The sequence below is a fragment of the Apium graveolens genome, chromosome 5 (genome assembly GCF_009905375.1).
Source record: "Apium graveolens cultivar Ventura chromosome 5, ASM990537v1, whole genome shotgun sequence".
Classification (NCBI taxonomy): domain Eukaryota; kingdom Viridiplantae; phylum Streptophyta; class Magnoliopsida; order Apiales; family Apiaceae; genus Apium; species Apium graveolens.
The window spans coordinates 38,684,115-38,705,346 of record NC_133651.1 but is presented as its reverse complement, the minus strand read 5'-3'; the positions used below and the strand labels follow the sequence as shown (position 1 = coordinate 38,705,346).

Sequence of the window (21,232 nt, the reverse complement as noted above, 5' to 3'; positions counted from 1 at the left end):
TATGTAAAAATTTCTTCATTTGAGCATAAGAAAATTATAAGGTAATAATATTACTCACAAGATAGTTCACAATATCTGCAAACCATGGTCCTTCTTCTTGCACCCCAAAAAGTTGCTCATAGGGAAAAGATTCGTTGATTAATGTGTTATCTTTTGAAGCTTTACCTTAATCTTTCAAACGTGATAGATGATCCACTACCTGGTTTTCCGTATCATTCCTGTCTTTGATATCCAACTCGAATTCCTGAAGCAAGAGAATCCATCGAATCAATCGAGGTTTTGAATCTTTCTTCGAGACCAAATATTTAATAGCTAAATGATCAGTGTAAACCATCACTTTTATCCTAAGCAACTAAGAACTGAATTTCTCGAACCCATAAACAACTGCAAAAAGCTCATTCTCCGTAGTAGTGTAATTCAGCTGAGCATCATTAAGGGATTTACTAGCATAGTAAACCACATGGAAAATGTTATTCTTTCTCTGACCGAGAACAACTCCAACTATAAAGTCACTAGCATCACACATCATCTCAAAAGGCTCACCCCAATTAGGTGCAGTAATAACAGGTGTTGTAGTCAACTTCTTTTTCAAAATCTTGAAAGCATCTAAACATTCTTTATCAAATTTGAAGGGACCATCCTTCTCCAACAAATTGCATAAGGGTTTATAAATTTTGGAGAAGTCTTGAATGAATCGTCGATAAAAACCCACATGACCAAGAAAACTGCCGATTCCTTTAAATGAGATTGGTGGAGGAAGATTTTCAATAGTCTTCACTTTTGTCTTATCCACTTCCATCCCTTTGCTAGATACCTTGTGCCCAAAAATGATACCTTGTTGTACCATGAAGTGACATTTTTCCCAGTTAAGCACCAGATTGGTCTCAACACAACTTTTCAGCACCAGGCCCAAATTATGCAAACACAAATCATACGAAGATCCGAAAATGGAAAAATCATCCATGAACAACTCCACATTTATACCAATCATGTCAGAGAATATGACCATCATGCATCTCTGAAAAGTAGCAGGTGCACCACAGAGCCTGAAAGAAACTCGGCGGAAAGCGAAAGTGCCAAAAGGACAAGTAAAAGTAGTCTTCTCCTGATCTTCCGGGGCAATACAAATCTGATTATAACCTGAGTACCCAGCCAGAAGGAAATAATACTCATGACCAGCCAACCTATCAAGCATTTGATCGATGAATGGAAGAGGAAAATGATCTTTTCTGGTGGCTTTATTCAACTTTCGATTATCCATACATACTCTCCACTCTGTGACTGTCCGAGTAGGGATGAGCTCATTTTCTCATTAGCAACAACTATAATGCCTCCTTTCATAGGAACACACTACACCGGGCTCACCCATGAACCGTCTGAAATAGGATAAATGATCCCTGCATCCAGCCATTTAAAATTTTCTTTTTTCACCACCTCTTTCATGATAGGATTGAGTCTTCTATGATGTTCAATGGTAGGTTTACTTCCTTCCTCAAGCAGAATTTTATGCATACAATAAGAAGGGCTGATTCTCTTGATATCTGCTATAGTCCATCCAATTGCTAATTTAAACTCTCTCAGAATTTGCAAAAGCTTGTCTTCTTCACTACCTAACAGGTTAGACGCAATAATAAAAGGTAATGTAGATGTATCATCTAAAAATGCACACCTCAAGTGATCCGGCAGTGGTTTGAGCTCAAGTGTGGGAACTTTTTCAATATATGGTTTAAGACGCTCCTGAGAATTTTTTAGCTATGCTAATCCAAGAGACTCGAATGGCATATCCAACTTCCTCTTCCACGAAGATGCATTCAACAACTGAAGTTGCTCTGCTCCTTCTTCATATTCAATATCAAATTCCCCTATTAAGGCTCTCTCTAAGGTATCTGACCTTAACAATTGCTCAATCTTCGAATTCACTACAGAGTCGACCATCTCTACTTTATAGCACTCCTCTTCATATGTTGGGAATTTCATTGCATTGAACATGTTAAAAGTGACATCCTGATCTTGAACCCATATTATAAGCTCTCCTTTTTGCACATCGATCAAAGTTTGGAATATAGCTAAGAATGGTCTAATAAGAATCTTTTTATCCTCCTCAAAGTCTAGAATGACAAAATCAGCAGGAAAGATGAGTTTATCCACTTTAACCAAGCATTTTCCACTATACCTCTCGTATAAGTAATGGACCGATCAGCCAGTTGTAAGGAAATGTTTGTAGGTTTTAGATCAGGCATACCAAGTTGCATGAAGACTGATAATGGCATCAGATTGATATTAGCTCCCAAGTCACATAAGCACTTGCCGAAAGATAACTTGCCAATAGTGCATGGTATCATGAAACTTCCCGGATCTTTAAGTTTATGAGGCAATTTATGTTGCAGCACCGCACTGCACTCTTCCGTTAGAGCAACGATTTCCAACTCCTCAAGTTTCAACTTGCGAGATAGAATACCCTTCATGAACTTAGCATAGCTCAACATCTGTTCTAGAGCTTCCGTAAAAGGTTTGTTAATATGCAATTTCTTGAAAACCTCCAGAAACTTGGAAAACTGCTTGTCAAACTTCTGATTTTATAGTCATTTTGGATATGAAGGAGGCGGATAGACTTGTTTGTTTCCACTATTCTGCTCAAGAGTAGATTGTTCAGCAGAATTTTTGTTCATTTGTGTTTTGCCATCCTTCTGATAAGCTATATCATCAAAACTTCCACTTTCTGGTTTAGAGGAGAGCGCGGGCGTGCTAACCTTCTGCCCGTGCACTTCTGTATTTTGCTTAGCTACTGATTTTTTATGGTTAGTGACTTTTCCAAATCTCAAAGAGACTGTTTTCAACTGTTCTTTGACTTCCCTCTTGCCTGGGTTAACCTCCATATCACTAGGAAGAGTTCCTTGTGGTCTATTCAGCAACGCATTAGCAATTTGTCCTATTTGATTCTCCAAAGTTTTGATCAAAACCTCTTGGCTTTTACACATTAGCCTCAATTCTTTCAATTCAGATTTTTCATTAGCAAACTGACCAACACTTCCATAAGATTTTTGTTGCATTCCCGGTGGTTAAAATTGTTATCTTGGTGCATACTGTTGTTAAATGGCTTGGCTCCAAATTGCTGGTAAGCCTGTTGTGGATGTTGCATACCATTCTGATTATTGCTCCAGCTGAAAATTAGGATGGTTTCAGTCATTAGGATTATAAGCGGCAGGAACTGGTTGCCGTGGTCTCTGAAAATTGCTCACAAACTGTGCTGGCTCACTAGATATAGCACATTGATTCATCGCATGAGCACCTGCACAAAGCTCACAAACACTTGCTATTTGATGAACTCCATAGTTGGTCAGAGAATCCACTTTCATAGTCAACGCCTTTAGCTGAGCCGCTATAGCCGTAGCTGTATCCACCTCCAGAATTCCTTCTACCTTGCCTTGTGGTAGTCTTTGAGTTGGATTCTGATATTCACTAGCAGTCATCATTTCAATTAGCTCATAAGCTTCCTCATAGCTCTTAGCCCATAAGGCTCCACCTGATGCTGCATCTAGCATGGGTCTTGACTGTGCTCCCAACCTATTATAGAAATAATTGATTACCATCCAATCAGGCATTTCATGATGAGGACACTTCCTAAGCATCTCCTTGTAGCGCTCCCAAGCTTCACATAAAGATTCTCTCGACTGCTATGCAAATTGAGTAAGAGCATTCCTGATTACAGCTATTTTTGCCATAGGGAAGAATTTAGTAAGAAATTTCTAAGCAAGATCCTCCCATGTCACAATAGATACTGCTGGTAGAGAATGCAACGAGCTCTTAGCTTTATCCCTCAGATAAAATGGGAAAATTTCAGTTTCACAGCATCTTCCGAAACACCGTTCAACTTGAAGGTGTCACAAATCTCGATGATATCCCTAATGTGCATATTGGGATCTTTCGTTGGAGCACCCCAAACTGTACTGAATTCTGTACCATTTGAATCGTGCCAGGCTTGATTTCAAAGGTATTAGCTGCAATGGTTGGCCTGACAATTCTAGACTGAATGTCATTGATTTTCGGTTGAGAATAATCCTTCAATGCTTTCGTTTCTACTGCTGGTTCTCCCATTGTAATGATCACTTCCGTTTCTACTTCTTCTAGTGTGTCCTTATGAGATTGAGAATGTGTTCGCATACATGCTCACTTGAATACCTGAAACACACAAGCAAAGTAAAATTGGTAAGAGAAATAATCTGAGTCAGTGAACTTTAACCACCACTGGTGAAAAGTACATATAAACTAAATTTAACACCGAGTCCCCTGCAGCGGAGCCAAAAACTTGTTCGTATAAAAACACGCAAGCGTACGCGGTCACAAGTAGTAAAAGATTAAGTTTAGTTCGTTCCCATAGAGTTTGGGTTAATTCAGAATGTGCACTTATGCAACAATATGTGATTATTATTCACTGCTAAGACAAGTATCAAGTTGAGTTTGATTATCTAATTAAACCAACTAAAAGTAATTTTGCTAGAATGAATTAACTAAGAGATTAAAATCAAGTTACTTATGTGAAATAAAATATGGGATTCCAACTTCATTAAATAATTCATTTAGAGTTTATACATTTAATCATAGTATGTGACAGTTATGATAACTAATCATACAACATGAAATTAGTACACGCTATCTTTCGATATCCCTACCACTCAGCATCCATAAATTAGATAGAAGCTGGCAGACACCAATTATATTTAGACCCTATATGTCTATAAGATTTGAAAACATAACGGTTTAAGAGCAAGTTATCCATTGAGATCACATAGGGCAGCGTAAGATGGTTAAAATTACACTACGAATCATGCATGTCAAAACATCCATAAACCTATGCTAGCATGACAAGTTCTAAACCTCTATATCCACTTCCGTATTCAATAGAGATTAACAATACAACTTAGATGTTAGCTACGCATCCAAGAAGATTAAGCACAACCATACGAGGAAATCAATAATTTATCACACACTGAAAAATTTAAGGTAGTCAACTACTAAACTCCATAAATAAATCCGTTAGAATCCCATGATTAAGATTAGTTCAAAATCAAACGGCTCGTCATCATGGGTTCCAATGAAAACATGATAGTAAAAAGGTTCTAAATACTACATGAAAATATTAAAGTATTAATGTTTAGAAAACAAATCCAAAACGAGCATCCAAAGTATCGCCTAATTAGAAGAATACAAAAATAAGATGTAGAACCAGATCTTCTTCTTCTTAGCCGTCTTGTGCTCTCTGCTTTAGGTTTTTCCCATAGTTGCATCCTCTTTCTAATTGATATCTTTTTGTATTTATACGTTCCAGGTTAACTTGACCGCACGAAACTTCCAAAATAGAATTAAAATAGGATTTTCTATTACACGGACTAGCGCGGGCGCGCCAGGACACAGTGCGGGTGCGTTGGGTGTCTGTCCAGGGTAGCACGGGTGCGCCAAGGTAGTGGGCGCGCGCGCTTGCCTTCTGCCGAAGAAATTCCGTTTTATTTGTTTCTCGCTCTGCTCCTCTTGCAAGTTTTTGCCCTTCATTTTCTGAACTCATACCACCATAGAAGTAGAAAAGTCCATTCTTGCCTCTAGTTATAGCTCTGTAAATACTCAACAAAAATGCATCATAAACACCACATACTTGAGGTCAAGTCATCAACTAAAGCTGATATAAAGTGTTCTAAATGGATATAAAATCCACTTATCAAATATACAGAATTTTACCAACTTATTTTACATATCATTCTTGTAGTCAACATGACTTAGAATGCCCTACAACTTCTAGTTCATTAAGGCATTGTAATACACAGGAATGTGCTACAAAAATACTTATTAATACATAAGCTACCCTTTTAACGGATGATAGATATGATCATCCGTCGAAAGCTACAATCATACTTAATCAAATCTACTAAGGTGTTTTGGTAGCATATCATCAAGTCGACAACATATTTCTAATAATTTTCAAATTTATTTGGTTGTTGGACAAAATTAAGAACAATTTGAAGATTAGTATTGAACGTTTCCACTTCAAAGGATTATTTGTAGTGCGCTCTCTCTCAATATTAGTATTTGTAGTGTTTGAATATTGGTATTGCTCTCTGAAGCTAGAAAATTGGAAAATTATAATTTCTACATTTTTAGTCATTTTATTGTCCGAAATCTTTTTTCATTTCACCCGTTGGTCAGATCTTTTAATTTTTTTTGATTAATTCTTAAAATATTTGATAAAATATTTGATCGATTGAATTCTAAAATTTTATGAATCAACATAATTTTTTTACTACAAATAAAATTAATGTATTAAATATTATTCAGATGTTAAAATGTATTCGATATTAATTCCTATTAATTGCTTCAATTGATTTAAAATTTGTTGAATAACTTCTAAATGGCAGGTCAATCGACAAATCTGATTACCGATTTTTATGATCAAAATTAAATTATTTATACTTACACATAATTCATAATTTTTAAATTTCAAATTTCACAATACTTGACTACACTTGATTGATTATTTATGCCTTATTAATTTATGACTCAACTAGTAAATTTAATATTTAAAATAATTAATTAATTTAAAGGGTTAAATATTAAAGTGGACACTCAACTGAAAGCCATATATTAGTTCAATCATCAAATTTAACGGGGTATCATTTGAATCACTAAAATCATCATAAATGTCAATAGATATCTAAAAATATGTGCTCGAGAATTAAAATTATTTTTATGGAGTTCTATACACTTTTCATGAATCCTATTACAACTAAATGAACATCTATGAATTCTGGTAATTTTGATAATATAATGAGATTTTAAAAATTTAATCTACTATTTATTTTTAATTTTGTAGTTGTTTTCTTATTTAAATCATAATACAAAATCAAATTACACAATCACGAAAGAAATTCTTAGCAGATCAAGTTTTAGTTAGGTATTTATGACACAAAACAAGAAAGTACACGACATAAAAGTAAATAAAAAGGATGAATTGCCGACACGAAATAAAATTGCGTTGTATGCAATTTTTAAGACGTATTTAAGGTGTATGTAAAGAGTATGGTTGATAATATTTTTTAATTGACATCATATTAAAGTTTAGATCCTAATTTTTGTTTGATATAAATTTTAAGAATAAAAATTATGTACAAATGTATCTTTTTACACCTCAGAATCTATACTATATATACTAAATTATAGGGTTAATGATCACATGAGACATTAAAATGAGCGCGATGTATTAAATTGGTCACCGAACTCAAAACGGTCTCAAGTTGGTCATCTAAGTGAACTACGAGTGCATTTGACTAATTTTACTAAACGTTTTTTAACGGTGGATGCTAATGTGTTTAGAATAATCTAATGTGGCATACATTTTTTAACATCTGTTAAGTTAATCTCAGTTAAATTAAAATAAACAGATTTAACCTTGGTCACGTGAAACTAAAAAATTGAAAAAAAATATTTATACAAATCAAGACATAACATCGACATAAGCTCGATTGGCATAGAATACCCTAAATTGCCTTTGTTCTAATTGGAGTTCACTTGGAGTTCGCCTTGGTCGGGTATTGAGTAATCGATGTTCATCTTGTATCTCTCCATCTAAACCAGGTACGTTAAACACTTTTGGTGTCTATCAAACATGTCGAGTAAGATTAATATGTATGTTCAACATCATGGTAATTTTGATAGTTCGAAGCTCATGTATAATGGTGGGATAATAAACGTAGTTGAAATTGATCCTGATGTATTTTTATTTTGAGATTTAAAAGATTTTTCTAAGAATTTCAAGTATGATATCAAAACCTCTCTTGTTTATTTTAAAACAAATGGTCATGATTTTACTGATGGAGCTTCGATTGTGTATGATGATGCATCTGTTAGGAAGTTAGTTTATGTATGTATACCATATGGTCGAATACAATTTTATGTTGATCATCTTCTTGATATTTTTTGAGTGTGAAATAAATCCGATCAAACTGAGATTTCCCAGAATACACCAGTGGTAGATGATGATGTAGAAGATAGTAATGAGGATGCATATTATTAATATTAGATGGATACAGACTCAAGTGAGGATTTATCCGATAACTCTGATTTTGTTGTTAGTAATGAGGAAAAAATAGCTTTTAAAACTCAGTCTAGGCTTTTTAAGAAGAAATTGAATATCATGTCTGTGAGAACAGTTGCACTGAAGAAATATAACATAAATGATTTAACGAATATGACTAGCAGTGGAGATTATAGTTATAACAGTTGTGAATTGAGGTCATTAAGTAGTTCTTCTGAAGATGAAATTGTAAAAAAGGGCTATATTGGTGATAATTTGGTGCATGTGGATTATGATGTATTGAACAACAACAAGAAAGTTGAACGTGATAAGGGAAAGGCAATAACAAATGAAGATGTCCCAGCTATGTTGAGAAAGGTTGATTCACCAATGTTCAAAGCATGTGAAGTAAATTTCAGTGAAGAGGAGTTGTTCATAATGCAATAAATTGCTGATTAGGACAATGGGAAGAAATGCACAGAAACAACTCCAACTTCCAAAGCTGAGAAAAAAAGCCCATTGTGAACCAAACTCCCAAGAAACCAATCAAGGAAGATAAGGCTGAGAATTCAGGAAAGAAGAAGAAAAACAGGAATGTAAAGGTTGGAATAAACAAAAGCAATAACTTTGCATTTGTTGCAGATGCTCTTAGGAAACAGTGTAAAAAATGTGGCTCTACAAATTATCTAACTCACCTTTGTAAAAAGGCTGTTAGTGAGCCAAGATTGGGAGCATGCAAGTATAATGAAGCAAAAGCTAATGATCCCTACTCATTCTATAACAAGTTTGATTGCATACCTTACAACATGAAAGTAATAATAAGTTACCATAAGCTGAGACTAGATCTTAAGAAAGTCAATATTGAGTCCTCAGCTAAAAAGGAAAATGCACATCAATCAATGAACTCTATTCTTTCTGAATTATCAAATTCTACTTTTACCGAATCTGTTAACAAGAAGAAAGTACACAACACTGCTTTAGTTTCTAAACACACTTAATCCTCATTGTGTGCAGGGCAAAGTGAAGAAGGTCATATGGATCATAAACAGTGGATGCGCAAGACATATGACAGGTGATATGGCCCTACTATCATAATTTGAGGAGATGGCTGACCCATTAGTGACTTTTGGAGACAATAGAAAAGGTTTCACAATTGGATATGGCACGATAATTTCTGGAAATGTTGTCATTGAAGATGTATCACCGATAGCTGGTCTTGAGGTGAATCTCCCGAGTGTCATCCAATTTACAGATAGAGGATTCAATGTTTCATTTGACAAAGGAGAATGCCTAATTATCATCAAAAAGACCAGTGAAACTGTTTTGAAAGGAACAAGAAAAGGAAGCTTATTTGCTGCAGACCTGGACTCAGCAAATGATGATGGGATATGTTGCTTCTACACCAAGACATCTGAAGAACAAAGCAATTTGTGGCATAAAAATCTCTCTCACTTGAATTATAAAGCAATCAATACTCTAGTCAAAAAGGAGTTAGTGAGAGAAATGCCCAATCCGGAGTTTGCTCAGAATGAGGTCTGTGAGGCTTGCTAAAAAGGAAAAAAATGAAGAAATCAAGTCACAAGAGTAAAAAAGTGAATTCCATAACTGCACCTTTGCAACTTATTCAAATGAACTTATTTGGACCAATAAATGTCTTATCAATTTCAAGAAAGAAATATGCACTTGTGATGGTGGATGACTACTCAAGGTACACATGGGTAGAATTTATGCATTCTAAGAATGAGACTCCACACATCATAATTGAACACATCAAGAAGATTGAGAAGCAGGCTGAAGATCAAGAATGTGTGAAAAGATTGATGAGTGACAATAGCACAGAATTTAGAAATGCAACTTTAACACAATTCTGCAAAGAGAAGGGCATTGTTCAAGAATTCTCAGCTGCTAGAATGCCTCAGCAAAATGGGGTAGTTGAGAGAAAGAACATAACACTAGTAGAGGCTGCTAGAACAATGCTACAAGATGCCAAACTGCCAACAAGTTTTTGGGAAGAAGCTCTCAACACTGTACGATATACTCAAAACATATATCTCATCAACAAGAATCTTGACAAATCACCATACTCAATCTTATCTAAAAGAAAGCCTATTGTGAAGAATCTTCATCTGTTTGGAAGCAAGTGTTATGTTTTGAAAGATAACTCTGAATATGTGGGAAAATTTGACTCTAAAGTTTTTGAAGCAATTTTTCTGGGATATTCACTGGAGAGAACTGCCTACAAAGTCTATGTGCTTGAGCAGAAGAAAATTATGGAAAGCACTGATGTAACTTTTAATGATGACAATGTCCAGGTTTAGAATGCCTTGATGAAAATGAAGCGGAGGCCCTTAAATTTGAAAATCTCAACATTGATAGTGATTCTGAGGGTGAAGCTGAAGTCAACACAAATCAAAATCAAAGAATGGATGAATAATTAACTGAACAAGTGAATCATGAGAATGGAATCTCATCTCAAACACCTGAATTTGATAGCTCAAACTCAGGGGGAGAAAGAGGAGAATGTTCTGCAAGTCATGCCAATGGTGAAGAAAATGCAGAAAATTCAAGTCAACAAACTCACACCAGGAAATGGGATATGAGTCACACAAGAGAAGCAATTATTGGTGATCCAATTGTTGAAGTAAGGACTAGAAGTGCAACTGCAAATGAATGTATTCATGCATGTTTTCTTTCACAAGTTGAGCCTAAGAAAACTGAGGAAGCTCTACTTGATCCTGATTGGATATCTGCTATACAAGAAGAGCTAAATCAGTTTGAAAGAAACAAGGTTTGGGAATTGGTTCCTGCATCAAAGAACGGAAGTTGATAACTCTGTGATGCAATGAAGTTGCACACAGCTGCTTACAAGATGAATTTACAAGAATAGAGAAATTATTTACATATATAGCTTTTATCTATTTCTATGGTAATTGTTTACTTGCTTTTATATATTTCTACTTGTTACACTTAGTTTATATATTACCAAGTTACATGATAAAAAGACAAACAAATAAGACAAAATGTTTTCAGTCTAATTTCATGGTCCTTCATTTCTCAATCCAACATCTTTGAATATCTTCAGTTCAGCATGGAAGTGGAAATGCTTCTTTGCTCTAAAATCTGATTATAGGATGCCACATCCCTTTTTGCATACAATCAACGTATGTGACTGTCAAGTCAATATCAACTGCTCTTTTGATTTTGTCCATCTGTTGGAACTCTGTGGGATCATCCGTTGAAGCTTTATTGGATCATCATTTGAGACATTGGTTGATTATCCGTTGAATCCTTTTGGAACATCCGTTGAGGCTATCTCCATGGCAGTTGACTCTATATCACTTATACAAGATTACAAGACATCTAATATTTACAATTAGCCACCCTATCTTACATATCAATCTAGTAGTCAACATGACTTAAAACATTCTACAACATATAGTTCTTTAAGGCATTACAATATGCAGAAATGTGCTACTAAACTTATTAAAGTATAAGCTACCCTTTCAAAAGATATTAGAAGTGATCATCCGTTGAAGGCTACAGAATCACTGAATTAAATCTACTAAGTGTTTTGTTTAGCTTATCATCAAGTACACAACATATTCCTAACAATCTCCCCCAATTTATGTCTACTATAATTGTAGCCATAAATTAAGAGAAACTTGATGATAACAAAATACCCTATGAATACAGTCTGAATTATAGTAGATAAAATTAACAAGTGTTGCAATTATTGACAAACATACAGAGGAAGGTTTGTAGAGAGTCTCACAAGCCATTTTTCAAGGCGCTCCTCTAAAAAAGAGCAAGTTTAGCTTATTTCCTTGACAGTCTGAACTTCTTACCCAACTTCTTATTGGTTTCTTCAATCTGGTATTGAAGTTGCCTGTAGAATTCAGATTCATCCTCATTTGACTGATCCAGCTTTTCTTGCATCTCCATGAGAGTTTCATTGCTTGAAATCTTTAGCTGATCCTCCAATCTGAAGAATATTCTGATGCATTTTTCATCTTTGAACTCCATTATCCAGTATGGCCTCAAATACACTCTATCTCCAGTGAAGGGAATTGTTAATACTCTTGGGAGTGCATTTGGATTTCTTCTGCTGTTCATTATCTCCTCAATTTTGTTCAATAACATTTTCTTGGCAACAATGTTGAATCCAAAATTCTTCTTTATTGAGGGGAATGTAATATCCCATATTTTCAAATATTATTAGTATTATTATTTGGAGTTGTTTATGTGATTTTATGTGAATCTTAGTGCATTATATGATAATTGGAATTGATGTTGGGTGTTTATATGTGATATTATTTGAGTATTTGAATTTTTATATGTTCAGAATAAAATATAGATAATTGTGATATTTTTCTGGTAATTTTTGGTCTGTTATATGATTTTATAATGATTTATGAATTATTAATTATTTTCTGAATAATTACAAAATTATTTTATAAAGCCGGGAATCATCCGACTTCAACTATTTTTGCCTTTTTACAACCCGAAATTCTTCCGAAAACTCCTTCCTAACCTAATCTGGTAATTCCAGACATTTTCCGTGTTTTGACTTTTTCGATCCGGATTACGGTTTGACCCGTGCGCAGCCCAGCGCAAGATTTTCGGTACGATAAACATTTTGATAAATCAACAAAACCCGTATTCTTGAGAGACGGGATATTTTTACATTATTTTCGTATATGGTGTTTTATGAAAAGATCGGTTTTGATAATTATCCAAATCTGATATTAATTTGTATCATTTTTATAGTTACTTAGCGGCTAAGTAATCTATTTTTGGATCGTTTTGTAGTTACTTAGTGGCTAAGCAACTAATTTAACGATCCAACAGGATCCAGAACGAACCAATATTCCGTAAATATAAATAGCCTATTTATTATTTCATTTATTTCGCTTATTCATTTGCAACCAGTAAAAATACAGTAAATATAGAGAAAAACCCTAGAAACCGATACGTTCCTAAGAATCAACGCACGAATGAGGACGTTATCGAACTTTGATTCAAGCGTGTAATATATCAAATCGAAACTCTCGGAAAATACTTTCTAATTTAACCAACCATTTCAGTGCAGAAATCAAGGTGATTTTCATATTTAATTATTTTAATTCGAATTATTTAGGGAATAAAATAGGAAATTTTGCAGACGTGATTATTTTAGTGTTTTGATGATTCCATGTTATAGAGCATGTTTTTCTGGTCAATTTCATATATCATACTTCAAAAAAGTTCGTAATATTAAGAGTTCGGTTTTGAATAAAGTTTATGATTCATTCCATAATCATTGTTTGGCGTTATTGTTGTTTACGATATTTCCGTAAACACTGTTTTATGAGTTTTATTCTCGTCAAGATTCAAAGTATTGCTGAAGCATTTTGCTCAAAAATATCAAAATGGTTTTGAATACAATTAAGGAATCAATTCTGGGGTTCCTAAATTAAAATTTTATGATTCAGCAATTATGATTTTAAATGTTCTGCTCTAATGCAGATGTCGGTTTTATATCAAAAGACCCTATATATGTTAGAATGATCTTGCTGAGCATTTCTTTCGCTCATACTTTCCTGTTTTCAAATTTAACCTCTAGTGAGGATTAGCTTGCGTTGTTTAGCTGCGTAATTTGAGGAAGCAAAGAAGAAGCTTTTGGAAGGTGGCTGGTCCAGGGTTTGTGAATTAATGTAAGTTCTTTTATATAAAGTTGTTTATATTATATTATATTATAGTTGTATATTTTATTTGGGCCTAGTATACTTCATTTCGAAGTTATACTAGTGGGTTTAGTTTTGAATTGGAATTTATTGGAAAGAGTTTTAAAAGGAAGTGAAAAATTTATTTGTGGAATTTGGATATCTTGTTTCTAGAACTGTAACCTTAAAAGATCTTGGATTAATTGGGGTCATAGATGATAAATATCTTCCGCTGGCATTTATTTATTGATTTAACAAGTTATTTTGGATTGAGGTTTCATCGTGACGACCAAATCCCTTGACCCCAGATTTGGGGGCGTTACAGGTTGGTATCAGTGCTGAGGTTATAGTAAACTAGAAACGAGAGTGTGTAGGAGTGTGTATAGCTATGTGATGACGTTTGAGCTCATATCGAGTTCCTGTTGGACTATTGGATGTAGTACCAACGAGTAAGTTAAGATAGGCGCATTCGTTTGAGATGATTGTGCTGAGCTGGATGGAACTCCAGGAAGCTGCAAAATTCTATTGTGGAATCTTCTGAGACTATAATTCGACGATAATGAAGATTATCGATATCCTCAGAACATGAAGAAGTGTCCAGAATCAGATGGTGAGTCAACAAAAGAGTTCAAATAGAAGATAAGTATTAAGACTTTGGCAATACCTTCTCTTTCTATAAATTCTTTTGACCTCTCTCAAAAGAGGTATCTGTTAGAGGATATATTCCCTAACACTCGTTTAATTATTTTGTGTCATAATCTTGTTTTTTAGATTTTGTTTCCTCCAGAAATATCAGCTTTGAAATCTTTCCAGTTTTATTCATTTGATTTTGGATTCTTTTGATATTCTTTATTCTGACTGAGATGAACAACCCTAACTATAGGGGACACAAGGTATACCTGTCTGTGTGATAGGAGTTGGATGGGACGCCATCACTTATGTGTGTTGTAAGTACAAGAAGGTTAACAACCTTTAGTAGTGTCTTAATTTGGACACACAATACCAAGTTCATTTGATCATATTGATCTCTCAGTTATTATTTTATTTCAACAATACTTTTTCTCAAATTCATATTTTGGTCCCGTTATGGTATCAAATTCTTTTCTTTTTGAAATTCCATGATTTTTTTCATTTCCAACATTCGAAGGTATGCCAATCAAGTTAAGTTGAGTTATCCTGATCAAGTCAAAGCAGGGTTATGTGACGGGATTACCAATAGCAACAGTGGACTGCGATGCGATTAAGATATCATTAGCGTGTAACGAAGTCGATCTGTTTCTTTACTTCTCTCTCGATCTATCTCTCTTCTTCTTTTCTTTCTCTCTATCTTTTTCTCTATTCTTCTTTCTCGCAAAAGCGATTCTATTGAGGAATTGGTTAAAAGATGTGGATGGAACAGTAATGCGAAGTGAAGCTCCCACGACCATTACATTATAGAAGGAATTCAAGTTCATCTGAAATTTTTGAGAAAAATTACATATGCAAGATTGGAAAGTTGGCTAGAAGATCCCTAGTGCTCTCTTCTGCTGATTCCGAGGACGGAATCCTTATAAGGGGGTAGATTGTAATATCCCATATTTTCAAATATTATTAGTATTATTATTTGGAGTTGTTTATGTGATTTTATGTGAATCTTAGTGCATTATATGATAATTGGAATTGATGTTGAATGTTTACATGTGATATTATTTGAGTATTTAATTTTTTATATGTCCAGAATAAAATATAGATAATTGTGATATTTTTCTGGTAATTTTTGGTCTGTTATATGATTTTATAATGATTTATGAATTATTAATTATTTTCTGAATAATTACAAAATTGTTTTATAAAGCCGGGAATCGTCCGACTTCAACTGTTTTTGCGTTTTTACAACCCGAAACTCTTCCGAAAATTCCTTCCTAACCTAATCTGGTAATTCCGGACATTTTCTGTGTTTTGACTTTTTCGATCCGGATTACGGTTTGACCCGTGCGCAGCCCGGCACAAGATTTTCGGTATGATAAACATTTCGATAAATCAACAAAACCCGTATTCTCGAGAGACGAGATATTTTTACATTATTTTCGTATATGGTGTTTTATGAAAAGCTCGATTTTGATAATTATCCAAATTTAATATTAAATTGTATCATTTTTATAGTTACTTAGCGGCTAGGTAATCTATTTTGGATCGTTTTGTAGTTATTTAGTGGCTAAGTAACTAATTTAATGATCCAAAACGATCCAGAACGAACCAATATTCCGTAAATATAAATAGCCTATTTCTTATTTCATTTATTTTGCTTATTCATTTGCAACCAGTAAAAATATAGTAAATATAGAGAAAAACCCTAGAAACCGATACGTTCTTGAGAATCAACGCACGAATGAGGATGTTATCGAACTTTGATTCAAGCGTGTAATATATCAAATCGAAGATCTCGGAAAATACTTTCTAATTCAACCAACCATTTCAGTGCAGAAATCAAGGTGATTTTTTTATTTAATTATTTTAATTCGAATTATTTAGGGAATAAAATAGGAATTTTTGCAGACGTGATTATTTGAGTGTTTTGATGATTCCATGTTATAGAGCATGTTTTTCTGGTCAATTTCATATATCATACTTCAAAAATAGAGTTCAATATCATGTAGTAATTGAAGTTTGATTTTGTGGAAATTCTGTAAAAAGCTGTTCTTGGTGTTCTTGAAGAGTTCTGAGAATCAAACTCAATTTTGAAGGTGATATTGAACTCCAAATCACAAGTATTCGTAACCGTTGTGAAGCCCTTGATCTGTTCTACCTATTTCAACTATCAAATCTTTTTAACGATTAGTAATTTTCAAATTCGTATTTTAGGGTTCTAGACCCGAATTGGGGCTTTTTGATTTTGGAGTTATTGGACGAATTTGATGATATGAATAGCTTTCAGATGTGATTTAGAATCGATTTAAATAATTATTGATATCAAACGATTCCTAGAAATACATAGCCGAGTTCATAAAATAAGTTTTAATTCGATTTCTTGGGTTGATTGTTAATGTTTATAATTGATTGTAAATGATTATATGTATCCTCAGCTTTATTTTGAATGTATTTCATGAATTTTGGTTAAGAAATGGATGAAATTCGAATTTGGCCGGAGAAACTTGAACTTTGGATTGATTTTGGCCGGATTTTCTGTTGCGGGTGTTGTTTGATGATGTTATGATTGGTTTTGAGTTTCTGGTAATGCGTAGAATGAATTAGGTGCAAAAACGAGCCTGAATGGTGTAGGATTGGCTTCGTTTTGGTGTTGTCGGACGTCGGCTAGACGTCGGCCGGTTTCTGGAGTTTCCTAGATTTCGGCGACGTTTTTGCCAGGCCGGTCACCTTCTCCAGTTCTCTAGTGAACCCTTCCCTTGTTGTAACCACTGTTTGATCTTGCAAACCTGAAACAATTTCCAGAAATCTGTTTCTGGATTTCTTTTTTTAAAATTTATTTAAAATCCATTTCTTATTTTCAAAAATCAATATTTTTTTATTTTGAAAATATCTTTTAATTCTAAAATAAACCTTAATTATTTAATTAATTAATTTTAGTTGATAATTAATTATTTAATTAGTCAATTAAATTTAAATATTAATTGATTAATTAATTTACTTAGCTATTAATTAATTTTAATTGATTTAATAATTAGATTTAATTATTTAAAATTGATTTAAAAATTTCAAAAAATAGTTCGAGCTTTAAAATATTATTTTAAATTATTTTCTGGGTTCGATAATTCTTATAAAATTATTTTCCGGTTTTTGAGCCCTATTATTTATTTATAAAATGATTCAGAGACCCGTTTTAATCCGAAAAATGTTCAAAAATTCATAATAAATAAACCGTTTGTCCGTTTAATACGAAACGAACGCGTACATACTCAGTAAAATATTCCGCTTTCAATAAAAATACTTTCGAGATCCAAATCCTTTTTTTTCAAAAGGTCTCTTGTTTTACAAGTCATTCTGAGTCAATTATAGATCGATAAATCATATTTTTAATCCGATTTCAGTTTTAAATATACCGAGTTGAACCTTTTGAAGAACCGAGGCATGTGTGATATGAATTATATGATACATGAATTATATGATTACGTGATATATGAATTATGTACGTACGTGGGTCAAGAGTTTTGTGTTTGACTGTTTCCTTTATGCGTGGGCTATCGTATGGGTAGACATTAGGGTTTTGACGCGTAGTTCGTCGAGTTATTATCGTTTAGGCGATAAAAGTTATATCTTTTAATTATAGATGCGGATCATTCGAGTTGATTAGGACAAGACGTTGGATAAAAAATGAGATGGAATGGTATTGGGTATTTGGCTTCTAGCAATCGCAGGAGAAGCATATCAGTAAAGTGTTGAAAAGAATAGACGCGTCTTTGTGAGTGTGACTAACTGCTAAAAACCCCAAAGGCAAGTATCCCTATCATCACTTATTGTTCAAGTGATATTTATTTTGAATCCTATTTTGCAAGTATTGTTTTCCCTATTCTCAGTTCAGAATAGATAAATGTTTTACATATCGCTGAATTAAATGCTTATTAAGCAAATACCCTTCTGCTATTCTATGTTCAGAATAGCTAAGTGATTTTACTTATCAAATGAATAGATTTATAAATGTTTTTGGTTTTGAGAAAAATGAGTTGGTTTTGCGAGTATTCCTGCCCAAGTAAATGGGGGAATAAAAGTTTATAAGGGTGTCAAGTATTATGACCCCTTTCAATAAAATGTTTTTAAGATTGGATGGTTGTGTAAGAGCTCGTGGCGGCGCTTCAGCGTGAGCTATGTGTTATATGGGATATAACACCTTGCTAGGCCGATATGTGCCTTGGGTACCCTTTGTTTAGTTGGATATGCTTCGGCATACAGGTGTTGCTCCGCGGCTGATCACCGGCGGCAACACACCATCGTTCGAGGATTCCAATTTAAATTATCATATTGTTTTTGATGATCATAGAATAAATGATTTATCAACTGCTTCAGTTTTTGGATTAATGGTGAAATGCAGTTTTGGATTCAGATTCTGGTTGATGTGGATATTTAGGTTGTTGTTAAATATCAAGGTGGTATTAGTATAGATGATTGATGTTGACTTCAGTATGGGATGTTGTGAGTATCAAAGTTTATATTGATATATTATTTGATATGACAACAAAATGAGTATTAATATGAAGAGTTCGGTTTTGAATAAAGTTTATGATTCATTCCATAATCATTGTTTGGTGTTATTGTTGTTTACGATATTTCCGTAAACACTTTTACGAGTTTTATTCTCGTCAAGATTCAAAGTATTGCTGAAGCATTTTGCTCAAAAATATCAAAATGGTTTTGAATACAATTAATGAACCAATTTTGGGGTTCCTCTCCCTCCTTATCCTTAGGGCTTCTTTTATGTTCACCCTGTCCCTAACCATACTTACTACCCTTCACACTCCCCTCTTGGTTTTTAGTGGATGTTACAATTAGCTTCTTTTGAGAGAAACTAGAGGGAGCTTTCTTTGACTATGATTTTGAAATTCTTGGTTTTGTAGCTTGGGTAGGCACTTGTTTGGTCACTATAACAAATGCCATAGCCACAGTTGTTGACAAAGAAGTTTGTGGTAGAGAAGTAGCAGGGACAAAAGTGTTTACCTCACTTACCTGAGGTTGCTCCATGATTGGCATGTAGATTAAAGGGATCTCCTTATGGTGATTTTCCCTGTTAAGATCAACAATAATCCTTCTCTCTTGGACCGAACAATCTAGCTTGTTTGCTAGGTTCTCAATTGAGAGATTCTCAGAAACAAAATTAGCTATCAGCAGAAGGAATCTAGCATAATAAATGTTCACAAACCTCTTCTTTATATCCCCTAATTTACTCCCTATTTCATACATCACAGAGGTGCTGAAATTAAAATACTTATCACTAAGAAGCATATAAAGCATGTTAACAAGTGAATAAGTTACAGCATCAAAATTGCTAACTTTACCAGGGAACACCTTAATAAAAGAGTCACATAGAAAGCTCCATTCTTTCCTAAAGCCTAGTCTCCTAACTTCACCTAACTTGGTGACAGTGAGAGCATAACCCATAAAATAAGAATGTTACTCACATCAGTGTCTGTGCGTGGAGCAATAGTGTTATTTTCAAGCAATTTAGAACATTTTTCAATGGCATCACAGTTAATACAGTGTTCCTTACCTTTGATAGTGAAGGTAATGGTTTTGTCCTTGGAGTTGAACACAGTCGTAGTCCAAATCTCCTCAACAACCTCACAGTAGATGATTGGAGACTCAAGCATAACATTACTTAGTTTACGGCTTTGAATGAAGTCCATCATTTTGTGATAGTCTTCAGATACAGGAATTAGCTTGTTCACCAAATCTACGAAGTTGTTCTTTTCATAGACATACCCAGTTTGAGACATGATTTTGACTACTGGTGCCATTGCTGTGATTGAGAGTAGTTACATAAAGAGAATTTTTGCTTTGGAGACGAAGAGAGATTAGAAAAATTTCTTGAGAGAGATAAAAGTAAAGATGTAAAATGAAATAGGCCTTTATACTCTCTCAGAATTAAACTGTTAAAAGTTAAAAAAAAGTAAAATAAAGTAACCAATCAAACTGACCCAAAATAGCCATTTACAAATAAAGAAAACTGTCAAAATTCTAATGATTATCCATCAAAATATACTTACAGGCTGTAAGTAAATTCAACAGATAATGCCTAGAATTAACGGCTGAGATTAAAAGCAATTTGACGGATAAGAATAAAGTACCCAGAGTAATATTTGATACTTCAACGGATGATAGAATTCAATGGATATTCATCTTCAACGGATAATGAACATCCATCGAGATATAAATTATGACTTGGTCAAAATTTCATCTTTTGACAGGAAATATCAAATTTTACTCTGGCTGCATTACAACCTGCTTAGACATCAGAGCAAACTAAAAGTAATTAAGCATACCTATCACTTACCAACCTGGTAAAGGTGGATTCATCAAGTAGCTTGGTAAAGATGTCTGCAAGTTACTTCTCATATGGAACAAAATAAAGTTCCACATTACCATTCATAACATGTTCTCCGATGAAGTGGTACTTGATGTCAATATGCTTGGTCCTTGAATGTTGTACTGGATTTTCAGTAATTGCAATAGTACTTGTGTTGTCACAGAAAATAAGAATGGTATTCACCTGTAGAACATAGTCCAACAATTGATTTTTCATCCATAAGATCAGTGCACAACAACTACCAGCAGCAATATATTCAGCCTCAGCTGTAGAAGTTGAGACTGAATTTTGCTTTTTACTGAACCTGAATACTAGCTTATTTCCTAGAAATTGACAGGTTCATGTAGTAATTTTCTATCAATCTTACAACCTGCATAATCTACATATGAATAACCAGTTAGATCAAAATCAGAATCTCTAGGATACTAAATGCCAAGTTTTGGTGTTCCTTTGAGATAT

General features: G+C 33.9%; 1 non-coding gene across 1 annotated transcript; it reads left to right on the top strand.

The window, feature by feature from the left end:
• Window positions 1-3,600: 3,600 nt before the first annotated feature.
• On the top strand, window positions 3,601-3,707 carry LOC141663236 (small nucleolar RNA R71). Its single transcript, XR_012551314.1, has one exon. It is a non-coding gene; the product is annotated as a small nucleolar RNA R71 (small nucleolar RNA).
• Window positions 3,708-21,232: the final 17,525 nt, after the last annotated feature.